Genomic DNA, 20,722 nt, shown 5'->3' with positions numbered 1-20,722 from the left:
CCCATCCGGTCTGCGCGAGAAAACGCTAAGATATTCTTTGTGTGCTCGCGATTACCAATTCTTCAGGCGACGCAGCAATTCTGCAGGCGTCGGGACACAATGTTATATAGAGTGAGTAATTCATTATTGGTTCAATACATTACCAGAGACGTAAATTACTAGCGCCCCCTATTACAAAAATAAAGGTGAAGGCATGTAACCACACCATCAGAAGAGCTAAGACGAGCAGAAAAAATTCAGTGCACCATTTCATGCTTGGTATACTTGCCCCTCGTTACCAGACATCTCTTATGTTCAGCGCACGACAGTGTGCCTTACGTGCTAGTTATTTGCATGCATTGTCATAGGGGGCACTTTCCGGCAATGTCCAAGTATACTTTTGGTAAGAAGGCCGAAGAACTGTCATCAATTCCGTTTGCATCGACGGAATAAAACACCGCATGGCGCATCATACTGTTGAATCGGGCACACAGCATGACAAAAGGTTTCCGCTCGTACAAATGTACTTAAAGCCCCCAAACCGTAGTATTATGCCTGTTTGGTAGAGTGATTAAAAAACGGTGGTCTAAAGAAAGTCACTCGCCGCCGAATGTGTTATTTAAGACTCCTGCTTGACGCGCAACAGCATGCAGAATACTTATACGCCCATGTTTGCTCTCCCCAGAAACCCGTGGGTTGTTGCGCAGTGGTTATGATACCCGCCTCTTCATGTGTTGTAGTAGACACAGGTTCGATTCTCCGTAGGGTTGCGTGTGTGTGCCTATGTGCACTTTGTGTGTCGCGTATGATGTAACATGTGTTAGAGCGTTCGTCACGGGATTCTGACGTTGGCCTGGCAATGCGAGCGGAAAAAAAAACGGATAAACTCAATTCTGGCCGAGTGCCTTGTTTTTTCTTTTTTTATGTGAAAAGCAACAAGGCCGCTTATTTGAGGGGCCGTTTGATTTGGGGGCCGCTTCGTAAGCGGGAATGGATTAGCATAACGGGCCGCGTAGAAAAATTACGGCCAGTGGCCTGCCGAACACACGGCCCGGTGTTTAGGTGGCCCGCTGGTTAATTAAGCGGCCCTCAATACGGCCGCTTAAACGCGGGGCCGCGTGTTCGGTGGGCCGCGTGTTTGGCGGGCCGCTTGCGTGTGAGGCCGCCTGAACCGCCGCTTTATAAGCGGCTTTAAAATGACGCGGCGACCCGCCTGCATGCGGGTCGTATAACCAGGAATTGACTAAGAGTGTAGGTGAGAAACCAGACGAAGGATGGGACAGACAGGGGCAGAAAGTGCCTGTCCTTGTCCATCACATCCTTCGTCCGTCTTCTGGTGCACATAGCAGGAGGCTTATCGTAGGTTACCCGTTACTCTTTAGAAAGGGCCACCAGTATGTGACTAATCTACAAAAAAAAGCCACGCGTTACCGTTAAAGCCGTTACTTTTAATACAATACTGCCAACACTGGGCACAGCAAAACAAGCAATATCCCATATACAGGCGGACACGCAACATTCTTCCACAAGAGCCGCAAAGCGTCGAGCTAACGAACGACACGAATTGAGATTCCGTATTTATACACGGTTTTGCATAAAGGATAAGGCATACAATTAAGTTTTCCGTGTTCATTTTCTTGTTTACCTTTTGTATTCATCAGATGAGACGGGATGACCGACTTGCAGATGTTTTTTTCTATCCGCTTTGGTACTTGTAATTTCTCTTTATCGGAAAAATTCGGAACAAACTACTGCTGGCGCCTCTCTTTGGCGTCGTTTTATAGCCAGACGGCGCCGTTTTCTCCGTGTTGTTTTCTTTTTGAGTTAATCGCGCTAGGACGCTGAATTAGACAGACCTCTGTGATCTTGTTAGGTCATTGTCGTGTTTTCTAAAATTTTCGATATTTTTGCACTTCTTACATTGTTTTAAATGTTTTTTTTTTCATATTTTTAAAATTTGGTATTTTCCTTGGTGTTATTTTATTATTTTTTGCCTGTGTGTGTATATGGTGTGTCTGTGCGCGCGCGCGTGCGTGCTTGCGTGTGCGTTCGAGTAGCACAGTTAAGGCAGCACTGGGACTGTGCGATCTGTGCGCTGAGAGGCGAGGGAGACCACAGAAATTTGTATGATGGAGCTAAAGCACGTTGATAAACTGTATAAACACGGCAAACATCGTCCCTCACTATGGTTCCCGGCCACCTAGCTGTTTCTAGAGCCCCTATCAGGCTCCATGTCTCGTAATACCGTTACGCCGTTAGTTGAAGGCAGGTACTCGCTGAGCAGTCATCCTGTGCTTGACGTGTACACGGCAGCATTCCTTGTGGCGGCCTTGAGGGCGTCAGGCGAAGGCTAGGGAACCTGCGCACCGGTGCGAAGCGGCCCGGCCCCTCTGGCGAATCGGGAGGGACAACACGAATCGTAAGAGTCCTTTCGCCCAGATCCGGTTCTCGGCGAGTGCTCGACGCCGAGGTGGTGTTGACGCGCACTCGTCCGAGGGCCTGGAAGGAAGCCAACGCGCCGGGGCGCTCGCTCACTTGCCGCTGCGCTATAGCGCAGAGTGACTGACTCGCGCGGCTGCGTCGGCATCCACCAGACACCGCCGAGTGGTGAGCTGCGGCGGGTCTGTTGGCAGCAGCGGGTTTACTCTTCGTCGTACGATACGACTCTTCCTCAAGAATACATTATGCGTGACTCACGTAAATGTGACTCTGAGGTGATCTCGTTAACCAGCTTGATTCAAGACTGTTTCATTCACTTCAGTGAGTCATTGTATCGTGATTGTACAGAAGTCTGCGGGTTACGAAAATTCTGCCTACCGCTCCTGTCCGCCCAGTCGGCATCGCATCCGTAACCCCGAAGGAATGCATGGTTTGGAACGAGGAAGTAAGCACTAGAAGCCGGAAGCTCGACTTAGCCAAGGTTTCGGTATGCACTGACTCGACGGCAATAAGTCCCATTTACACGAGCATGTGTGCAAGCGCACCCCACGTCAGCCGGAGGAGAACAAATAATCGAACGCTGGCCATCAAAGGTGTTTACGCTTACTCTTCGCTGTGCAAACTTTTGACTTTGAAGAATTATGAACGCGAGAGCACGCAATAAAGGACAGACGGTGAGTGGTTATGCCGACAACATTACAGTATTTTCTCACGATCAGTTCGAACCAGGAGGCTCCATATCTACAGTGTTAAATCAGCTGTTAACCATAGGGACACCAACTGATATTTGCTTTGTTCCGAGAAAATTATCGGTTTTCAAAACTTCGGCGAGTCTCATACCACCTAAGAGAGAGAAAAAAAAAAAACGCGGGTCATGCACCTGGGGTCAAGGTGCATGACAATTAAGCGAAGCTGAGGTGACATATAATTTTCAACAAAGGCACGAACTCGGGGCGACAATAGTTTTTCTTTCCTCTGCCACTGGAGTTGCAATCATGGAACGACCCCGGCCTTCAACGTAGCATGCAGGCCGTGCTGTTGTGAGAATTAGCCACGACGACAACGTCGACAGTGCGGCGCCCTTGTAGCGTGCTCGGCAGGCATATTTGAAGTTTATGCATCGGCGGACGCCTCCTTCGGCAGCAGACGCTTATAAGCAAGCAAGCAAGCAAGCAAGCAAGCAAACAATCAAACGTACACACACACGAACGCCTCACGCTACGGAATACCTCGCTCTTGAAAGACACGTGTTCCAGATGGTGTTACAGAATTCAGAGGGGTGTTGCGGGTGGTGCTTCAAGGATGGTGTTCCAGAGTACATGACTACCGCCATTTTAGGGCAGCCGGAGGAAACTGCGACGCACCTGATTGAAGCACGGACAAAGAGAGGACGCAGTGTGTTTTTGTTCACGCAGAACAAAAACGCACGGGTATCTAGCCAGAAGCAGCTTTGCTATAAAACTCGCTTTCTGTCCTACTGGCCTGGCTGTGCAACAATATTCAGTTCGGGGTAATTTGTTATGCAGTTAACCCGCCGTTGTGGGTCGGCAGCCCAATGGCCGAGGCGTTGCGCTGCTGGGTACAAGGTCACGGGGGCGATTCCCGACCGGCGTGGTTTTTTTTTTTTTTGTTAAAGGCAAAAAGCAAAATACCCTTATGTAGAAATTCCCTGGCTCGTTAAGGAACCTCGAGCGGTCTTATTTAATCTCTATATCCCCATAAGTGGGGACCTCATAGCACAGGGGCGTAAAGCGCCCAATTTGATCTTTGTGAAACGGTTCATTTTCATGCGGTAGCACTTGAAAGGTGAATACAGACCTAATTTGATCACCTTCAAAAATTGTTTTGCCGTAAGATAAGGCCTTCACAGCCCTGTTTCTTCTTTTAAAGGGCGAATGATTTAAACACGGCGGTCGGTGGTGCGCCCATGCAGTTGGTCACCAGGAAACAGCCGCTGAGGAGAAAGCAGGTCCAGCCGGACGAGGAGGTGGGCCCTGCGGAGCGAGTCACTACTGGGAGTAAGGCGGGGTAGGGATAGTAGGGAAGCTCCACGCGTGATGGCTAAGCAACTTCACATGGCCGCAACACGCGCTCAACGCGCCGCTCGCTTGCAAGGTGTTCATGCAGCGAATCTTCATGGTTTAAAAGAAGACACGCAAGAAGAACGCCAAGCTGTCCCTAGTGCCAAGGAGGAGGCTAGGAAATTGCGCCAAAGCATGCAATAACTTTTCGGTTTTAATTGGATAGTTAATTTTACTTTCTGGCTACTTTCTTACCGGCTTGTACGGTAGTACTAGCGAAGGGCTTTTCGCGAGGGAAGCAACGGTGAAAGACTATAAGACGCAGCTGCAGTGTGGCCCCAGTCACCCCTGAAGAAGAAGCTGAGCCGTCTTCGAAACGTCGGGTTTTGTCTATGTGCGATTGGTTGGAGCATAATTCAATTTCTCTTTAGGACAATTTCACTCCGAATAATTTCTCTCAATTTACGAATTACTTTCTAATTTGCCTTTTAAGTCGTCTTTGGTGTATTTATATGGTCGTTTATTTTTCTGCAAGTTCCTACGGGCTGTCCTTGAGGAAAATATTTCGCATCATTTTTGCATAACAAGCACTAGCGAATAAAGACACGATTGAGCTCAGAGCAGAATATTTAGCTGCACTCTTTGGCAGTCCCTTGGCTATATCATTCGTGAGCATGGCGGGCTGGAGTCGTGGCCGGGTGACTGCTCGCAGAGATAAGGATAGCTTCGTCCCTCTCCACCCGCATGAGGTCACTGAGAGTCACGCGGCGGGAAGCACTCCACCTGTACGGTCACAATGTGGACTCCGGAATAAATAAGGAATCGGAGGCAAGTATACGGAAATGGTGCTGTGGCCTAAACATTAGCATTTAAGAACAGATGAGGGGCATGTGTTCGTTGATTTGCTGAGAGGAGCGCACTGATACCGCAAAAGTCAACTCTCTTTGCAGTGCCGCCTATAGACCTACAAGTCGAGATAGCACTGGCGGCCCTGGCCAGTAAAATTATCTCGCCTAAATAACGCGCGAGCGTCTCGTACTATCTGCAGCTCATATCTGCAGCACCTGGTAACGGACACTGGGAGGAGCGACCCTCCCTTAGCGACTGTGGCGACGCGACGACAATGCAAGTACGTAATGGCAAGGTTCATCTGGCCCGCGATACGGACGCATACGTACGCAACACGAAGAAGTGAGCGGGACTGAGTGTTAAGCGCGGAGGAATAGGCAATGTGACCGGCCAACTAGTCTGGCCTGAAGTGTCTATCGAGTATGAAGACCCCGTGAAACCGGTAGGGCCCACTGCGGTCTCGGGAGATAATGCACATAGCAGAATAATAAATCCGAAACCTGCGGGTCAGCTAAAATATTGGCTGTGACCGCTCTCCATATCCTTAGACATGTTCACTCTGTGAACTGACATAACACAGTGCTGTGAAATAAGTATAGATGCCTCGTAAACATGTCGGTTACGTAGCAGTGAGGCGGGAGGTACAAGGGGCCTACATCTGCTCTGACGGAACATTACGTTCAGCATGCGTCCATAGAATTTGAATACTGAAAACGGCGAACTATACAACCTGTACACGTCCCGTTGATCAGGAAATATACAAGATGGAATTACACATTCTGATTTGTTATTAGACCCTGTGATGTCGGTTTGTAATGGCGCTGTCCTGTGCCGTTGTCCTCGTTCCTGACGAGGCACACATCGAGCTGCGCAGACCTCTCCGGTTTTGGAGCATATAGTACTATAACAACGATTTCACACGAGCGCGTGGCAGCCATACTTGCCGGCTTTAAGCGCACAGCTACGGTCACGTAATTTCGAGGGGCTGGCTTGCTATACGCGGTGCTGGTACTGACAAAAAAAAAAGAATTTTAACGTTTCGATTTTCGGACCGATCTGAAATTGCATGGTGTCACTGTGATGGAGCCCGTCTGTATTACCTGGTTTGCAGGCACCACGCACTTCGGATCCCATATTTTCCAACGTCACCGTTCTTCTCCGTAATTGGTCCACAGGCCCCGTTATCCCGTACCATACCCGCACTGAACAGCTGTAGTATTGAAAAGATGTGGTTCGCTTTCGCGACCATCGTCTCTAAGGTATATCGCACACAATTTTTCTCCCAGGAGAATATTCACCATGAATATCGGGAAAACGCTACTACAACGCCAAATACCACGGGACAGAAATAGCCTTAAAATTTTATATAATGGGTGTTATTTAATTCAGGCTGCGTTGCAACTGCACAAATACTGTCTGCACCGCAGGAATGACCCGTTGAATATTTGTTCAAACGCATCCTACTGTCAGGTCCAGTTGCTCTCGTCAAATAACGGCTACGGATCATTTCTACCGCAAGTGGTGCACCATTTACGTTTGCGCAGCATTTGTGTCTGCTCTCACCACAGCGATGAACTATTCGCAATGCCCGCGAAGGAAAAAAAGAATACAAACAATAGGAAGATGTGAGGTATACATCCCACAACCCCAAACTCTCACGTGTTCACTTCGAATGGATTTCTTGTTGTCTGTTCTTTTCTTCGTTTTTAATTTTCTTTCGCCATTCTTTCGGCTCCCCGCGATATGACATCCTGCGCACGCCACTGTTCAGAATGACCAATCGGAAGAGTTACGGGGAGCTCTCGCTTGCCTCCGTGCACTTGGCCTACATTGTGGAGCTTGAGATGCGGATTACGAGCAGGAGTCGTCTGTTCTTCCCACCACGCACGGCCGCCAAGGCCGACTGGCGCACAAGGGTGCGTACAGACGCGCCTTGTTACGACACCAAACGAGTATCAACGCGCGCCACCCGTTTTGTCTGTACAGCGCCAGACTGCCGTGTTTCCACGCTACATCGCCCGGGGCAGACTACGCGGCGACCCCCGCGAGAAGACCTTGGTGCGGCGCCGCGTCCCACTGAGGCCGCGCGTGCGGAGGAATCCCACTGGGTGGTTGCACACTCTGTCGTAAGAGAACTTGGGCGTGCACGCGTTGCGTCGATAGAGTGGTGCGCGTATGCCGGTTACGCGCGGGGTGGAAGCTGGAAAACCGTGGGAAAAGCAGCGGGGCATTACTAAAGCGTAGTTCAGAATCTCCGAACAAAATACGAATTAACGGTAACAGCGACAACAACAGGAAGAAGTAAGGAAACACACGACACCAGCGCTAACGATTAATGTGAAGGCGCACGAGCAGTAGGGTTATTATGAAGAGCAGCGAGCTGACGCCCGCGTCCCCGGATATAGTCAGTTTTCGGATTCAGTTGTATATACACTGAATTTTTTTTTTTTTTTGCTTTTATAGCATCATCTACGTCGTCGTCGTCGGCGGCGGCGGCATCATCAAACCACCATCAACATAAACAGCGTCAACGGCATCATCGTCAACATCCCCATAAAATGCTTCTCGCGTAGGCTTATAACCATTCTTTCTATCCTGCATCATCCAAATCTGTGCTTAATCCACCCCCTCCAAATTTCCTAATCTCCTAATTCCTCATGCCACCGCCCTGAGCTACCCATTCCATTACTCGGGTGGCTCACCTGTTATCATAGCCCAAATGACATGACCGCTTTTAACACCATCACTTTGACTTAGTCTGAGCTGCGTGCTTTTTGTACACGTGTTTTCTCCCTTATCCAAGACACTCGTTTCGTATCCCTAAGCTTCGCGCCTACCATCCTTTGTTCCATTGCTATTTGGCCTGATATAGCTTTTCTTTTTCAACGTGCTTAGTAAGGCATGACGTTTCTGACCGATAATTTAGCACCGGGGGTAGCCATTGATTTTATTTTACTCGTTTTTAGTGGCATAACTGACTTCATTACTTCATAGTGCTTGCCAAATTGCCCCCTTCCGTAACAATCTACGCCCGATTTTATTCTTGGGGTTGGGATCAGCGCTGGCAACTTTCACGAAATACCATATTTATCAATCCATCCGAGTATTTCATGACCTCGGCTGAATGGCGCGCTCACTATTTAGCTGTTCGACATCTTATATTACTCCATCAAGTTCTTGAATTTACCTTCAAGCCTGCGGCTGAGCTTTCTGTCCCTGGACCATTACGGATACACGCATGAGTATCCTCCGCCATGCCCACTCAAAAATTTTAGGCGCTTTTTTTTTTCTTATCTTCGCGCGTTTCGTTATGACTGAAGTCTGGAAGCCGAGCCCTTGTTCGGGGAACATTTGATGTGACTGCACTGCTTTGCATTTACACTCTGTTCCTGCTTAGTACAGAGGACACTCTGTCCTGCAGAAGAACCCGCAGCGATTTCCCACTGACGCTGGTCAGAAGAAGCCGTAATTTTCAGTGACACACTTTATCCGCGTAAGAAGCATACCAAACAGACAGACGCACTTCTTCGGCATCGCTGACTTTCAGGCTCGTTTACCGTGTGACGTATTCCCGAAAAATATTTTGAAGCGTTCTACTTCAGTGGCTCCCGAGTAAGAATATAATGGTGGTCGACCACCCTGGTGACGAAGTGTCTCGATATGCCCATGCCACAGCCCGTCCAGTCGCCGTTTTCCTATGCGATGACGACTCTTCGCTCCCTTGAACGCAACATATTACAATATATCATGTACACCGCAGAGACGCGACGCACATTAGTACGGTAATTCCCGGCACAGAAAAGCTATCGTTATCCGATGAGAGAATTCAAGGGAAATTTTCTTAATTAAAATAAGCTTAAAAATTGAAGCGATGCTAATTAATACTCGTACAGTTTGGGTAAGGCCACGTTTTTGAGGCAAGTGTATAGGATCGCGAAATTACAACAACAACAACAACAACAACAACAACAACAACAACAACAACAACAAAAACAAAAGTAATAAGAACGACGTACCTCGCGAACCACAACCGCCGTATATAGGCGGTGACGTGCAAAAAACATTGGAGCCCTGGAAGACCAGCGAAACTGTGCAAACAACCATATTGAGTTATGTATGGTGACTTATTAAACTTCATTAAAATTAATTCTAATTTTATCATATAATTTGTTTCGGGATTGTTTCAATAAAGCAATGAAACAAAGCTGGAAATTAGGAAAACGATTAAAATAAAGTCGCTTTCTGCAGTATCCCTCTGTAGACCGTCATGTATTGATAGCAGACGGGAATTCTGTTACGTCTACAACTTCACAGTAAATTAACCAATTATGACAAGTAAATTAAACTTACTGTAACGATAGAGTCGTCTTAGCGGCCCATTGATTTTTTTCAAGCTACATATGTTAAATTGAGAGCAACAGAACATTTTACACTAGCTTTAGAGCGAGCTTGTGTGATTCCTTGTCGACGCGCCCTGGTAGACGTCCGAAATTTTTCTCAGCAGCTAGAGCAAGACAACTTTTCAGTAAATATTGATTCCGAGGGAGGCTGGAATCCCGACTTCCTTCTAGTCTTCCGTTTGATGCGCCGAAGCTACTCTTGCGCTATGAAGCCCGCCGTAGAGGAGGACTATGTTAATCTATGCCTCATGTGATTCCCTAATGTGCGCAGAAATCTTATGCACCGGGACATTTTCGCATCCAACCTTCATCATATACAGAGCCTCGAATCGAACGCCTGGCCTCATGCGAAGTGATACACGGATTTGATGCGGAGAATGCACGCAGGAGGGAAGGGCAGGGAAATGATAAACAACCTTCCTACAGCCTCGTCTTTCTCAACAAAAGAAATGTTTAAATTCATCTTGTGAAATCCCTCTCAACACCTACCATCTCGTCTTCTGCTGCCAGCAACACCCCTCCCCCCTCCCTTTCCCCTGAGCAGTGGGAGTCCGAGCTGACCAGCTCCGCACCGGAGTGCCAGATCGCCCTGGTGCGGCGCGCACTGGAGGCAGCCCGGACAAGAGGCCTCCTAAACTTAGGGGGCTAACCACACCCTTCTACCCCTTCCCCTTTAAGCTCAATAAACTTTTTACCATCCATGACCAAACACGCAAGGCGTGGTGCCCTTCGAACGCTCTTTGCTCATGGTAACCAGCGGTTGGGGTTTTGCTGACAGGGCGTTGTTCTGGTAAGCACAGCGCCGTGGGCTTGATTTCGGGGGCGGAGGCTCTATTTTTGATAGAGGCGAAATAAAGACACCCTTGTGCACGAGATTTTAGCGGGCACTGAGGAACCCCAAGTGGCCTAAATTGATTCACGCACTACAGAGAGCACTGTAGCCGACGTGTTGCTTGGGTGCGCAAAAAACAAAGTTTAAATTCTTCGAACCAACATTAAATGTCACGTGTACTGTTTAACGAGTACAAAATAAGTGCCTTATTATTTTACAGGTTTCTCAAAAGTCGCATTTGCAAGAGCGTACGCCGGTGACCCAAGAATACGATGAAGGCGGCCACTGAATGTACAAAACTTTTGCGAAAGGTCTATCGAAAAATATTGCTCGGTATAGCTCTGCATACGCAACACCCTAGTGCCAACCTTGCCCGTCGTAAACATTTTCCCCCCTTGCCGTATTTCGATGTGGCTGCTGTACGTAAAAAAATCTTTCCATAGCTTCCTTGAAACAAAAAAAAAAAAAAGCTTTGTAGGGTGCGGTTATACATGCTGAATACCCTCGGGTATCAATGTTGCCTGCTAAAAGTATGCTGGGCGTTTTGCCAGATTTAAATTTCTTTCTCTGGAAAAATTAGCCGCCATGCCTGATCTGGTGTGTAAAAGGTGTACATGGTGTAAAATACCGAAGCGGCTGTTCTCGTTGACCATTCAGCAACCAGAAGTCTGTCGAGGGGGAGGGAGAGAGAAAGAAGAGAAGTATCTTTCAGCCCCGTAGAAGGGCCTGCGCGGTAACACTTCTGGCGCACTTTCTCGCGCCTGCTCTTAGCGATCAGAAGCCCCGATGAAGTGATGAGAGCAGCAGGGTGCAGTATTGCACTCGGTGGATGGCCCCGAAAGCGCAAGCGTGCGATCTCCGAAGACAACGTACCGCCAGCCTGCATGCTGGGGGCAGCCGTAACCTCGGGCAGACAGGAGGCCCGAGGAGCCGCCATGGGCTTCCGACACACCTCCTTTTGCCGGCCAGCGACTCCGACGGGCTGCGTCGGAGGAGCCATGGATACCGCCTGTTCGCCCGTGTAGGGACCGCGGAAAGCTCCGTTGTCCACCGGCGAAGGCATGCCCTTGTGTGCCAAACGTCCGCAAATAAATTTGCTCGCCGCGCTTACTGACCTTCGTTCGCGCCTTCAGATAAGGGACGTCATATTGCCCGCACTATCGCGCCTCCATTGGAGCTTTTTGATAAGAAACGACCGGCGCTGGGCATCTCAGTTTAGGTCCCTGTTATCCGAGCCTCATAACAACAGCGGCAGCACAAATGTCCGATGGTTGGCGGCCAAAAAGCAGCTCTTGCGGCTTTTTCCGGCTGTGAAAGTATACTCCAAGCGGACAGGTCGTGACACGGCAACCGCTCCTGCGCCGGCGCTTCCTTTTATATTTATTGTTTTGTACTTTCCTGTTTTACTGAAAACCACTGAGTTAATATCATCGAGGAAATTTCAGGAAAAAAAGCACATCACGCGCGCATTACACCTGCTGCAAACACCCGTTTTCGAAGGAGAAATTGTTGCTTCGTCGCTTCAAATTCCACTTTTTTCCCGCGTCATTCTCACGAAACTTCGGCGTCCCACTACACTCGTGCGAATAGTGAACTTGGGTACTGCTCTTACGCATTGCCACATCCCGATTTCTTTGAGTCCCTGCATCAGTAAGTTCGCCTTACCCAAAACTGGCTTTTTATTGATGCAGTTGAGCTAATAACAATTCTTTCATATTTTTCTTGCCAGCCTGCGTTTGTGCTAGAGCGCATGCACGCAGACTTTGCTTTTAACTGCGCAGAAAATTTGCAGTGACGACTCGTTCTGACTGTCGCTAAGCTAAGCGACGGAAAATAATAATTTATACGTGTTACGCGTAACATTTTTCAGTAAACGTAAAATACAAATAATACCAACAGCAGTGCAAAGGTTAAACAGCAGCAACAAATACTTTCTTTATATGGGCGCAAAACAAGGTATTTTATTCGGTGGGAAGTTTGACTTGAAATGTATGTTTTGTGTGGTTTTTAATAAAATACACTTCACACTGTCCTACGCCCTTTATATGTTTAGTTACACGACTTTTGCTTGTAACCAAGCGTGCCTTTAAGGTACGAACTTCTTGGGAGTTTAGTTGCCCTGGCGGAAAAGGGCTGTCACTAGTTCTGTGACGGAAGCGGGTACCGCATTATTATTTTAGCTTGAAGAACCATTTGGGCACCCGTATTATTATGTATACATCGTCCTGCACAGATTACTCGCATATAAAGGAAGCGGCTAAATAAGCACCCCTCATTGGGATTGGGCCGGCCTTTCGATTCAGTAAACATTTCTAGAAATTCTAGGTATGTTAGACACACTCGTTAACACCCATGGAAAGGCGAATCTGCCTTCCCGCGAAATATTTTATTCCTGCACGGTTGCCTTCCCGTGCATCAGCAGTTGAGAGGCGAGGAGCTCCAGCATCACGCTGCATTCGTTATAAATGCAGAGTAAAGCTAGGATTTCTCTTTTCAAGACCCCTATTCGTAGCGAGCTGTACGTTGCAAACAAACAATACAAGGGTTAAGGCTTGGGCGAGTTGGTGCATGATTACAAATACGGGAACAGCGCAACACAGACCAAACACAACAAGAAGAAAGTGACGACCACAGCGCAACACAGACTAAACACAACAAGAAGAAAGTGACAACCACAGCGCTCGTGGTTGTCACTTTCTTCTTCTTGTGTTTGGTCTGCGTTGCGCTGTTCCCCTATTTGTAAACAATACAAATCATGGTGAAGAGAATGCACCAGTTCCTGGGCCATTTGCAATTTGAGGATTACATATGTCGCGTATAGTCATTGACTTTGGTTCGTTAGAATAGCGCATGCTTCATTCTAAATGCTTTCGCTATTGGTTTCACAATCTTGTATCAAAGTCTTTCTTTCTGTCCACAGTTTTGCCATGTTGAACCATGGCAAAATGTTGAACCATGTTTGCCATGGCAACGGAAGACATTTTATGTGAACACTTCGAGTATGCGCGTTTGTCATAAATGCGGCATTACTTACTGAACGGTAGAGGTATCCAAGAAAAGCAGTCTTTCATTCTTGGGCACTCTTTCCAAGGACGTTTGCGCTGGTGCCGAACGGTTCCGTTGTCTCGATGGCTTCTCGGTCACACCACCAAAGTGTTCTTGTATTATTCAACGGCTCATTTAATCGAGCAAATCATAAGTGCAAGTTTTCGACCTACGCGTATCCCTTTTCATCAATCTTTCAGCAACTTGTAGAGAAGGAAAACGTGTCCTTGCTGCACTTTGATGGGAAAATGGATTAGCATGGATTCTGTCGGTATAAATGCGAGTCTTCAAGCTTGCCCCGGAAAGTTACGTCGTCGCTGCACGGGCACAAATCTTGGTGCTCGGTTCGTTGTCTTGGCCTGTTCGCGCCGATGGAAAGGGAAATCCAGAAATCAGTAGAGCTTGACGTCGTGAGATTTTCACTTGTCCAATAAAGCAACTCAGTACACTCGTGTCTCGTCGTATAGCCACGCTTCTATGTGTGCGTCGTAAACCGCCTTTTCGTCGATGTTTGGTGTACCTGCTTCCGGGAACTAGAACTAACACTGCCTGGAAGACATTCGCAGGAAACACAGACGGAAACGACGTTCGAACGGAGGGACGTTCACGCTTCGCACGCGCGTTTCACGATTCTCCCTGGTCGCAGTGTTCGCTTTCTTTCGTTTAGCGTCGTCGGTGCACGGATGGTCCGCACTTTTGACTGACTGCACGTCCTGTCGGTGACTCCATGGGTGCCTCGGCGCACAGGGCCCCGTGAGTAGCGCTGGCAGAAGGTGCCAGCGGAAGACTTCCAAGGCTGCTGCCGCAGGGTTGGTCGGTGGACGGTCCCGCTCGCGCGGAGAACGGTCGTTGGGCTCAGCGTCCCGGGAGCAGCATGTTCCGCGCGTGGCACGGGCGGCCGTCCCTGAGAGACGGTGGCGCGGCCCGCTGGCACCCCCTCCTATTTTCAGGCCCCGCTTCCTCGGTTTCAACAAACGGTTATTTCGGGGGCCCCTCCCCCTTAGCCCGCCGCTTACACCCTGGTTGCTTGGCGCTCCTTCCCTGCGCCCCATACAGGCAGGATACACGCACTGCACTCAGGAGGTGTTCGCAAGCGGCTAAACACCTTGCCCCTGCTCCCTTCAGCCATCCCTGTTTGTCTCGGACACCATGGACGCAATTGTGCGATGGCTCTTGTATTGTTGCATTGGCTAGCGTCCATAGCGGAAATCAGACCCAGGGGGGGGGGGGGTGCTCTTAAGTGAGCACGCGTGGAGTGTACGCCTTCGGCCTGCCCGTACCTTGTCGGTAACCTGACCAGAGGGACAGAGAAAACCGGGGAAACCCTCCACCTGGCCGAGGACCTGAGCTGCGGGCACTGCGCGAACACTCTCGGATTTCCCAAACACAGTTTTGCAAAACTGAAGGCTTTGAATAGCTAGCCGTGTGATCTTTATCGGCCATACGAACATGCCTGCCCTCTCTGATCCCTCACAGCTAGGTTAGAGCTGAGTGCCATTATGGACACCTTGATATATCCCACCACTCCACATCTCCTCGTCCACATCCTGGAGAACAAGGCCACATTCTACAATCCGATGTGCATCCCTTGTGAGGTACGATTGGATGAACAGAGGCTCTTAAATAGATTTCCGCAGAATTATTGCAGGTTTTACGTCGCGAAGCGTAACAAGGCCTCACTCTGTTCTAGATTTGTCTGTGAGAGTTGGGGGGAGATGAGAATTACAGTTTTCCATGCACCTTAAGCAATCACGTCATATTTCGCAAAATTCGTTCGTGACATTGTGGTTAGCTACGTGTGCTAAATAAAGAAGGACATGTGCTTTTTGTGCAAAAGGAGCCCTGTGATTTTTTTCCAGCTATTTGTAAACGGAAATTGTGAGGAGATGGAATTTTTGTCAATTGCATTAATTAAGATATTTCAGTTTCCCTCGAAAAACCTTCTGCGTCAAGTTCTGTGCCTTTTAAATCTGGTGGAGGATAAGTCGTCCCCTTAAAGAGCTTAATTATAAGCGACAATAAGAAAAAGATCATCAAAAGTCTCAAATTCTTTTTAGCTTCAGTCGGTATGCCTTGACAGAGGGAACAAGGAGCGGAATAAAGTTGTGGTGAATGTGCCCGCACGTGCGGACAAATGTTTAGCTCTATCCAGGCGTACATACGATTCTGCAATGGAACAAACACGCTGCCCTGGCGCACTCTCGTGGCAAGTGCAGCGGCAAAACAGAGTGTGTCATGCATCCCTTCAGAGCTTTTCTGAAGGCTGATGTAGCACTTTTTTTTACATCGACCATTTAAAACAACCCGGAAGGCACAGGAATAACGCGCTGTCTAAGATTTAAAAAATAGAGGTAGTTTCCCATAGTGAACCCGTATTTCTCGTGAGCGTACTTTCTCGCCTTTCTGCTGTCATTGTTTGCCTATCCCTTATCTTACTGTTTGCCTAATTATTCATCGCAATGTTTGTTTCATTATCACTAATCGTTAGCCCACTTCAAGACAGCGTAATGCGTACTTACACCGCCGTGACAGCTGCGCGGCTGACCCCATTCTTGGCGTTCAGCCAACTTTCACTGCTGAGTTTCCTACACTCGCGGCGCGAATTTTCAAGGTTATAACAATACGTTCACGCGTAGAAGTGAGAGAGAAGAGAGAAAAAAAACTGTATTTCTGGTCAGATTAAGGCATATTCGTCGTACTTTTCCGCAAGAAGAATGAATGTCGTTTCACTAAGTTGAATTCCGAAGGTAGCGCTCGGTTGGGGCCGAGCGCTGCTCAGTTATGCAAAGTAGCCGACGATGCGCTTCGAACGCTCCCGCCTGCTGCACCCCACATCGACTACATTGTTAAAAATTTCCCCGTAAAATTACGGTAAGAATGACCGCTAACTCTTGATGCCGGTATGTATCCATAAAACAAAAGAACACTACTGAAGCTGTAGTTGCAAGAGACGGCACATTAACCGTAACGTAAGTGCTACGTTGAGAAGCCGTAACACGTGAGTACCGCATGAAGCCGTACTTGAACCTCACGGAAAAAGTTCCGTACTAGCTTGGAAAAGCTAGTACGGAACTTTGCCTTAGGACTTTGACGTAGGACAATGCCATAGGACTAGTCTACAGAAAGACTGACGTGGACGGACATGTGCGGTTTCAGAGGCGTTACTCTTAGTTACGTTGAAGTGTCAGCATCAAAAGTTATAACGGTCTCTTTTACCGTAAATTTACGTTGCGTGTCATGTGGGGTAAAACACAATTAAGAATGGTCGCAACAAGAAAAGAAAAGACAGTACGCAAGTGCTAATCGGCAACCCATTTCTTTTACTGCGATCGAGTGAATTCATAAGGCCATATTCGCAGCAAAATAAATCAGTTGGTCGTCAACACTTTCCTTTCTTTCATGCCCATCATTTCTTTTCGTGTCGCAATCATTGTTGTGCTATCACTCCAAAATGCTCAGAAAACGTACCTGGCATCCAGCTTATGACAGTTTTGTGTATTTGTGTGCTTGAATAGAGTACACAAGGCAAAATCATTTTCTATGTCGTCTACATTGTAATTAAACAAATATCAAATACATGCCTCAACTTCAAACAAAGTGGGCAGCTGCATCAAATAACATTTAGTTGGCACACCACACATTCCAAAATAGAAATGAACTCTCCAGGATGCGGCTCCCTTTGTCTCATGAAATTATTGCCATTCAACCTCGTAATGAAAAATTAAAGCCTGAAAAACACAAAAATATTTAATCACGCTTAGAAGAGGTTTACTGCTGGGATTCCATACTAAATCATGCATTCATTCTATATACTACATTACCGAACTGACATTTACTGGAATTTAAAATTTGTCATATGGATAGCTGGGTACGATTTGAGGGCTGTGCAGGAGAATAAAGAATGTTCGGTTGCAATGCTCACCATGCAAGTCAAATAAATGATTAGGCAGGCGGGTATATACTGATGACAATGTGACCAGAAAAAATCACAAGTAACCAGTCTACTGGAAAAAATATATGAAAAAGCTATATGAAACAGCAATGTTATGCCATCTAGGACATTAAATATAACAGTCAATATGCTATACAGAATAAGTTGCACCCAAAGGTTGCAATAAAAAGTTACCTTGTCAGCAGCTTTGCAGTCAAACAAATTTGTCCTGGTTCAGGGTTCCATACGAGAAGTATTGCCAATCTTGTGTTTACAAGATATCCAGTTTGCATTACAAACACAATATTTGACCAGGCACAGCACAAGCAAAATTTTGTTCGTTAAAATTAAGCACCATGGCTATATAGTCCAGTGAATAATTTTTTATTGCTGGGCAGGACTGCATAATATTTTTCAGTCGCGTACCATCCAGAGTGCCATCGAATGGAATGGCTTTCTAAAATACGTCATTCACGCACAAATCTGGCAGACTTCAAAGCTGCCACTGAACCATTCCTGCACTAATTTTTCTAGCCCAATTTCTTTTAATATTATTACTTCTAATCATATTCTTTTATTTTTACTCTGTATGCCGTTTTTCTGAACTGTCCTACTTGCAGCTTCTATTCTGTAGGTAAAAATAGACATCTCAGGTAGAAGCGCCTGCAAAGACCGGTGCGTCATTGAATCATTGCAGGTGCTTCTACCAGAGATATTGCTCTTGATGTACTTAGCATTTGTGGACCCCTCCCCTTTCCCGCAGGGTTTGGTCCGTAGTATTTGTTTTTGCACAGTGAGGGTCAATTCCACCTTCTAAGCAGAGAGTGAACATCAGAAAAAAAAAAAGGGGGGGGGGGGGTCATTCGACATGATGAAACGTAATGCGCTAACATGGATGGGACAAGAAAGGAAGACGCAACACTGCGCACCACCAAGACACCAGAAAGACAAAACTGCGGTCTGTTGTGTCTTTTTTTCCTTCTTGGCGCATTACGTTTCATCATGTCGGAGAGTGGAGGAAGGGGACAGTGGGTGAGTAAATTTAGCTCATCACCAAAAACTTTCACAGTCAGAAGAATGCTAATTGCATAACATTAACAATTAGTTGTTTTTTTAGCTCAGCATTAACTCTGATATCAGTTTCATTGCAAGTGTAAACACTTGAGCAGGTTTTTGTACTTAAGAATCTTGCAGTGCTTTATACTGGGAATGATGCTTTTCCTATCCTTCTAAGTCATAATTTCAAACTGATTGGAGTGCACCTGAAAGACAGATACCCATGTAAAGCATGCGAAGGAGAAGGGCGGCTGGTTCGTAACTTCTGAAGCTTTTCAGTTCAGAGAAATTTCAAGTTAAACAAGTTTGACGCAACAAAGTTATAATGTTTTCGGGGTCTTGCAGGCCACATATCTTACATAAACGGGCACAAAAAGGCACACAAAGAGTCGTCTTCATCTCGCTTATTCCCAGTGACCCAAAAAAGTTTATCGTAACGGTGTGGTTTGAGCTTGTTCAAATACAGTTGTTCGTTGCATTTGGTGCTGCTGAAGGCAGCGTGAGGCAGAACCTTTACCTTTTGTTTTTGTATTGATTCTGCCTCACTTTTCTTCAACACGTTCTAAACCCTGGCGGCGAATTTTTGTTTAATTTACATGGTGTCACGACAGTCTTTTTTTGGTTATGCGTGTTTTTCTTATGCGTGTTTTGGTTATGCGTGTGCTGCTGAAGGCAGCGTGAGGCAGAACCTTTACCTTTTGTTTTTGTATTGATTCTGCCTCACTTTTCTTCAACACGTTCTAAACCCTGGCGGCGAATTTTTGTTTAATTTACATGGTGTCACGACAGTCTTTTTTTGGTTATGCGTGTTTTTCACTTGCCTCTATTCGATGCCAATATTTGGCCCATTTTTGATTTCCTTAAGGGCAGACACGGGTCGAAAAATCGCAATTTTTTTTAAAAATCCCTTTTTTGTTTTGTGTTGCACTTTCATTCTCGGTCTATAAACTTTTATTTCTGAAAATAGCAGGTAGAAATTCGCACGAGAAAGTAGTTAAAAATGTTAGGAAGTCGACAGCAGTGGCGTGAGAAATAGCCAAAAGTCGCGAAAAGTCCGCCCTGTTTTGCGATCCACAAGAATATTCGGCTAAACTGCATGCAGCCCCGTGCGCTGCTATTATTCAAACCTATGTCAGGACTGGTGTGTGTGTTGGGGGTGGAGGGGGGGGGGGGTTTGTCCTGAATGTTGCTAGAGAGCCAATTTTTATTAACCTGCTGATCATTTAGTCAAGAACAGGTTGATTAGTTGAAGCACGATGCAGCAACTGGTAACAGGCGGGTCATCCTCGTATTTACATCAGCGAGGAGCTTCCCTCTGCTAACGATGGCTAAGACACACACGCACACCTAACATTCTTTCAGAGATGCCCCAACAAAACTTCCAGCTTTAAAACAACCCATTCTGCGTTCCCCGTCGTTCATCTTACAGGAAAGCTTTGAATGAATTTTCTTCACATTCAGTGCCCCTGTGTATGCTTTTCTTTCCCCGTCTATTATAAACGGCGTGAGTAAGACGTTGCTGCAGAACGACCAAAGTTTACTACTGCTGCATCAACATCCTTGGTAGTTCGAGGACGGGTCCCGCCGTGTTGGCCGCTACGTCGGGTCGTTGGCACACTGCCCCACGGTTTTCTTCCATACTGTTTATCCATCCTATGTTTTGCACGTATCGTAATCAAAGAAGGCGCGCCAGCCTTGCGAGAGGTCAAGAAATTTCGGGAAGGCGACGACGAGGTCGGATGACTTTGCCTTGTGGCGCAAACTATAATAAGATGGGGGTGTACGAAAACATACATACGCGTCCCAATTTGTGCTTCGCTCAAACTGGCAAGTTCGCGAGTGGAAAATAGTTTAAATAATTTTGACAGTAAAATAAAAGTTCAGTTAATCCCGGGGGTTAAACAGAAGGCCCCATTTACTTAGAGTTGTCGGGTCGGCACTGGCTACTACCCTCAAGTGTAAAATATGGGTGATATAACGAAAACGCCCCAGAAATCGGTGGAGAACACAGTTCCCCAGATCGAAAAATCGGTAGGGCACCGGACGCGCAATCCGAATGCGTGGATTCGGTTTTCCCTCCCTGGAAGCGGGTTTTTCTCTCCACTTTCTTTCGTGACATAAAATTGGCCAACGTTATTTAAAAAAAAGTAGTCAATATATATATATATAT

General features: G+C 47.0%; 1 protein-coding gene across 2 annotated transcripts in view; it reads right to left on the bottom strand.

Moving 5' to 3' along the window:
- Positions 1–13,740, bottom strand: part of Raw (NDT-like domain-containing protein raw) — a 336,980-nt gene extending 323,240 nt beyond the window's left edge. Inside the window, exon 1 of one of the 2 annotated variants that reach the window (XM_077679559.1) lies at positions 13,555–13,740. The gene's annotated coding sequence lies outside the window, so the exon portion shown is untranslated. The remainder of the gene's footprint in view (positions 1–13,554) is intronic. The other variant, XM_077679546.1, reaches the window with a different exon arrangement.
- Positions 13,741–20,722: the final 6,982 nt, after the last annotated feature.

This window comes from Haemaphysalis longicornis, unplaced genomic scaffold (genome assembly GCF_048455015.1).
Source record: "Haemaphysalis longicornis isolate Haplotype H1 unplaced genomic scaffold, Haemaphysalis longicornis Haplotype H1 scaffold_1, whole genome shotgun sequence".
NCBI classification, from domain to species: Eukaryota; Metazoa; Arthropoda; class Arachnida; order Ixodida; family Ixodidae; genus Haemaphysalis; species Haemaphysalis longicornis.
The sequence above is the reverse complement of the archived record's forward strand: the minus strand, read 5'-3'. Positions and strand labels throughout refer to the sequence as shown.